The sequence below is a fragment of the Populus trichocarpa genome, chromosome 2 (genome assembly GCF_000002775.5).
Source record: "Populus trichocarpa isolate Nisqually-1 chromosome 2, P.trichocarpa_v4.1, whole genome shotgun sequence".
NCBI lineage: Eukaryota > Viridiplantae > Streptophyta > Magnoliopsida > Malpighiales > Salicaceae > Populus > Populus trichocarpa.
This window is the reverse complement of record NC_037286.2, coordinates 15,028,987-15,034,986: the sequence shown is the minus strand read 5'-3', so window position 1 is coordinate 15,034,986 and position 6,000 is coordinate 15,028,987.

The following is a 6,000-nucleotide window of genomic DNA, read 5'->3' as shown; positions in this document are numbered from 1 at the left end:
AAAAAAAAAACGTATTGGACTACAGTACGTTGTTGAGTTTTCTTTGGATAAACCACTGTAATTCTAATGAAGTTTCACTTTCACTTTTAGGATTTGTTTGTTTACTGAAAAGTTTTTTTTTTTTTTAATAATTGTTTTAGAAAATGAATTCCTGAAAATTTACTGTTTATATTGAAATATGGGTTGGAGATGTTTTTAAAAATATTTTTTATTTTTTAAAATTTATTTTCATATCAGTATTTTAAAATTATCTAGATATATAAAAAAATAAAAATTTTAAAAATAAAAATTTAACCACAAAATAAACATACTTTTATCCTTCAAATAATTTCAATATTACCCCTCCTTGCAGTAACATCAAATGGATTGATGTTGAGTCCATTTGATATTATGTAGTAGTAATATTTATTTTTTAAAATATTTTTTATTTGAAATATATTGAAATAATTTTTTTATTTTTTAAATTTATTTTTAACATTAATTTAAAACTAAAAAAATGAATTTTTTTTAAAATACAAAATCAAAAAAATAAAAATTTAATAACATTACAAGAAGAAGCACCCACTTTTAGAGGTTGATTCGATATTTTCATTAACGAACTGCCCTCCATTCTACTCTTGTTTTTATTGGAAGTTAACTATATGTAATCGTTTGGAATTTATTTTTTTTAATCTTCGTGAGTGGATAATGTAAATTAACTGACGGTTATTTTCATGTTATAATTATTTAAAATTGAATACCTGCCATCTGTTATAATAAGGTTTTTTTTTTGTTAGCTTAATTAAATTACTATTACAAGATTTCTTTTCATAGATTAATTTTATATATATATATATGAACTTATATATTGCAGTTCGTGTTAGGCTGAATTTTGACGCATTTAAGTTTTTATTAATTTTAAGAAAGCTAAAATTTTTATTTGTGTTCATAATGATAGGTGAGCGTGATATATTTTAAATAAGATGCAGTTTAAACTCGACTTGAGTTTGACTTGGTTATTTGATAAATAACCCGAGCATTCTAAGTTTAGTTATTTTATTAAATTTAATTAACATTATGAAAATTAGAAAATAAATAAAATATATTGAATGTGACTGTGACTTTTTTTTTTTGTTGGATTATTACTTATGAGAATAAAAGCCAAAGTCCAATCAAACAGTAAAAAAAACGAATTACATTGAGTTGATGGAGTTGAATAAAGGTCTAGCTAAGCCTAGTTTCTTATATTAGTGTAATTATACTGAAAGCTAAAAGAACTTAGGAATTTATAGTGTATATACTCATTTTTTAATATGGATTTATATAGTAAAATTACTATTTTTTTTCTTATAGATCAAACTCATTTGGCTTGGTATAAGGGGTAGAAAGGTTTTTTTTATAGGATCCATTAATTATTACAAGAATAGACAAGGTTAAATAATCTTTTTATATTTTTATTGCAGTGTAATTACCATTAAAAGCAATAAATATTAAAATTAGGTAAGGGTTTTTTTTTTATCTTTGACTTAATTTTAAAAAAGTTAAGTCACTTCATTGCTATTAGAATTTAAAAAAAAAATGCATTTGATTTAGGGTTTCTTTTAACTTTTATATTTGGTTATTTAATAGTTATTGAGTGTCATTAGAGGCAGTATGGTAATTTAATAAATAAATTATTTAAAAAAAAACAAAAGTAGATACGCGTGAGTGGTACTTGTTGGAATTGGACGGCGCGTGCAGCTCAGTGCAATGGGCAGAAACTTGCTTCCAAGGCAGCCAACGAAGTGTCTCGGCATCCCCTCCATGTACAAGCAGCGTGTGTGGCATAATTTTTACCGATTTAGCACGTTTGACCTTTTCTTATTTTTCCTTTTCTTTCTCTCCTACTTGATTTTCTTGTTGGCCTTCCAAAAATCAAATCAGCCTCTAAGGTTTATTATCCTTAACATTTGGTCTATATTCTCTAAATTACGATTTTTTTATTTAGAATAATTTATGAAATTAAAGATTTTTTTAATTTCATCGCCTATAGATTTTTTTTATCTATCATACTTGGTTCTCATTTTTTTTTTACAATTTGTTTTACTTGAGTGGTTTTTTAAATTGGTTTTTTTTTTTACAATTTCATTATTCTTGAGTTTTTTTCCTATCAAATCTAATCCTTTTTTTTTTTGCTATTTTTTACCTTGAATTTTTTTTAAATTGATTTTTTTATTGTTTCATCCTATATCATTTAATTGGCTAGGTTTTTAGCTTTTTAGTTGAGTCCAGATCTAGAATATAACAGATTGTGGCTTTAAGAGATTACTCGGGTTTACGAATTTCACTCGAGCTTCTGTGGTTTTTTTCTCTTTTTTTAAGTTTTTTTTCATCCTTTAGCATTTTGTTATTTTGTTATTCACTTTCTATGACATTTTTTAGTTGTTTTCAAATAAAATTAATTGCCTAGGTTTTTTTTTGTCTTTGTTAAATTTAGCTTTTTAAAAAAGAAAATTTGTTTTTTTATTAAATTAAATTAGTTGATTTAATCCTCCTTAACATTTAATTGGTCGGCTGTTTAGCTTATTGGTTAAGCTTGGGGTCTAGAATTTAACAAAGTGTGGACTTGAGAGATTAACCCGGGTTTATAAGATTCACCCGGACTTACTTGGTTTTTTTATCTTCGCTTTTTTTTTTGTTTTATCCTATAATATTTTGTTTTTTTTCTCTCGCTTTCTACAATATTTTTCAATCGTTTTAAAAATAACATGGCCTGCCTTGATTTTTTTTTTGTCTTTGTTAAGTTTATCTTTTTAAAAAAAGAAATTTTGTTTTTAAATAAAATTAAATTAATTGATTTCATCCTCCAACATTTCATTAGTCTAGGTTGAGTCTGAATCGAGAATTTAACGGATTGCAGATTTGAGAGTTTAATACGGGCTTACAAGGTTCATTCAAGCTTATTTGGTTTTTTTTAAGCTTATTTTTTTTTCTGATTCCATCGTCAAACATTCTTTTTATTCAATTTATGTGGGATTTTTTTGTCTTTGTTAAATTTAGCTTTTTTTAAAGGAATTTTGTTTTTTAATCAAATTAAATTTATTGATTCCATCCTCTAGCATTTAATTGGGTGGGTGTTGAGCCTAGGTCTATAATTTGACGGGTTACGAGTTTGAGAGATTAACTCAGGTTTACAAGCTTAACTCGGGTTTGTTTGGCTTTTTTCTCCTCCTTTTAAGCTCTTTTTTTTTATGTTATTTCATCCACCAACATGTTTTTTTTTTTTGCTTTATATGAGATTTTTTTGTTGTTTTGAAAGTAACAAGGGTTAACTCGAATTTTTTTCAGCCTTTATTGAATCTAGCTTTTTTAAAATGAATATTATTTTTAAATTAAATTAAACTAATTATGTGAGTGTAAGCATGGGATTCTCGTTTAATGGTGTTTTGTTTTGCTTATTTTCCGGGTCATTGCTCTGATTGCACAGACAACCTCTTTCAACTACCAAATTCTTAGATTTTTCTTACTCCTTTTAAAATGTTGATTTCACATTAACATCCTTTTTTACATTGGTAAAAAGCTAACCTGACCCATAACATAGCATAACATATATCATCTATCTAGTTATAAATAAACTAAAAGAGAATGGTAATTTATTATTATTTTTTTCTACTATTTTTAATAATTAATATATATATATATATATATATTAATTATTAAAAATAGTAGAGGAGTGAGTTTTTCACTGTAGTACTAGAAATAGATTATTGTAGATCACTATAGTGAAGTTATTATTTTGCTCTTCAGTTGAAAAAAATGAAAGCCTTAGTGTTGGGGGCAATTTAATCTTTTTCAATGGCACATTAGTCATTAAAAGATTGTTAAAGGGTAATTGTATTTTTAATTTTTTTACCTGCTTGTTTCAACTAAATTTGTTTATTAAAATCAATAAAAGATATTATATATATATATATAAAACTGAGTGAATAAAATAAAAGGAAATATTATGCAAGACCATACATATTAGAAATATTATTTCAAAATAACAATTTTTTTATAAAATAAAGCTTATCTGTGTAAAATAATAAAAAAAACTCTTCAAAAATTGAATAAAAAAACAATTTTTTTTTAAAAAAACCTTTATCCAAAAAAAGCTTGCAAAACTCGTGGCTTAGGTCATAAGACCGAAATAAACCGATAAAAAATAAATTAAAGATAACCACAAAACTATTTTTTAAAAAATAATAATGTGAAATGATAAAACTGTAAAAGAAAATGAGGGGAAAAAGGATCCTTAACCATATTACTTGTATACCAAGACGCATGAGATTTTCACTGTACATTTGTCACAATGCGAATTTTTTTTTCCAGTTTGGTCCTCAAACTTTGTTTTTAGATGATCAAGTCCTATTTAAAGAGCAATTGATTACAAATTCTTATGAAAGGGTGGGATTAGAAGAGGGGGGATCAAAATGAAAAATGCGGCAAACATAAGTGACATACCATAAGTTTTGAAAACATTCACTTTGGTCCTCCAACTTAAACAATCACGCAAATTATATAATTGTGGTCCCTCAAAATTGTTCCAATTCCATTTTGGTATAGATGTTTATTTTTGTTATTTTTTTGTTCTTGATTGAGAGAGGGGAGAGAGGGGTTGCTAGATTTCGGTGATAGAGAGAAAAACTTGTCGTTGGCACCGATTTAGATCACCAAAATAAGGGATTTTTGTGTCAAATTGTTCCATTTGATGCAGGGAGTTCATAGTGTTTTTGTACCTTAAAAGTTCGTGAAAAAACAGATATGAGCCCGAATTGATTTTTGGTTTCTAGTTGAGTCCGGTTTTTGGAGGCGGTTTTTTGAGGGCATGACTGGGTTTGTCATGGCTTATGGGATGTTTTATAGGTGTTTTTTGTCAAAAATAGGTTGCAAAACAGGTTTTTGGGTCAAAAGAGCATAAGCCCTAATTTTTTAACAACCACAGTGGCTGAAATATAGGCAAAACAAGCGACACGTCGGTTGTTGGTTGCTTGGGTCTGGCATGGCTACCCCAAGGCGCTTGGGTTCGACATGGTTGCCATACCCAAAGCGCTTGAAGTTGGCATGGTTATCATGAAAATATAACTTTGAAGAATGCAATTGAAAAGAAATAAAGTGACGTGACCAGTTAAAAAAATAAAAACAAAAAAATAGACAAAACCTTCTTTCTTTTATTTTGTTCAGAGGGCATCTTTTAAATAATATTGATTTTTTGTCATGTGTTTAATTTTCGGAGAGGTTTTTTTGGTTCATCTATAGTTTTGTTTTTATCTTTTATATAGATAAACTATGTTTTTAAAAATAAAAAAATATTTATTCTTGGATGATGTTTTTAATATGTCCTTACATGTTATTCCTTTATTCTTTTTCTTTTATTTAATCAATTTAATATCCTATTTTCAACATTAAATATCTTGACATACATCTGTCTCTCGGTTTTTCAATTTTTGTTTTTAGATGTCATTAATGATTATTTATTTATTTATTTATTTGCGCACATAATTCTTAGTTCATTTGATTATATGTGTGCATAAACTTTTTGATTTGTTACATTTTTTGAACTACAAAAATGCTTTGAAAAAACCTGCATATATATTGTTTTATGAAAAATAAAAATATTTGACCCGCAGTGGAGTGCGAGTCACGTAGCTATTTAACTATTAAAACTCGTGACCCATGTTATTAGATCGGAAACATGATAAATGAAAAAACCATGAAGCCTAATTCCGAATAAATCAAACGCCAAAGGATAAAACCGAGAAAAAAATCACATAAAAAACTGTAATTAAAAGAATGAGGGTAAAAATTGAAATAAAAATTAAATTAGAGGGCATAAAAAAATTTTAATTTGGAGGGTTAAATTGAAAAGAAAAAAACTTTAACAAAAAGAAAAAGAAATAAAAAGAACGAGGGCTAAATTGGAAAAAAATAAAACAACATAAACTTTGATTGAAGGATGAAATTAAAAACCAATAAAAATTTAACAAAAAAACCAAGGAAAAA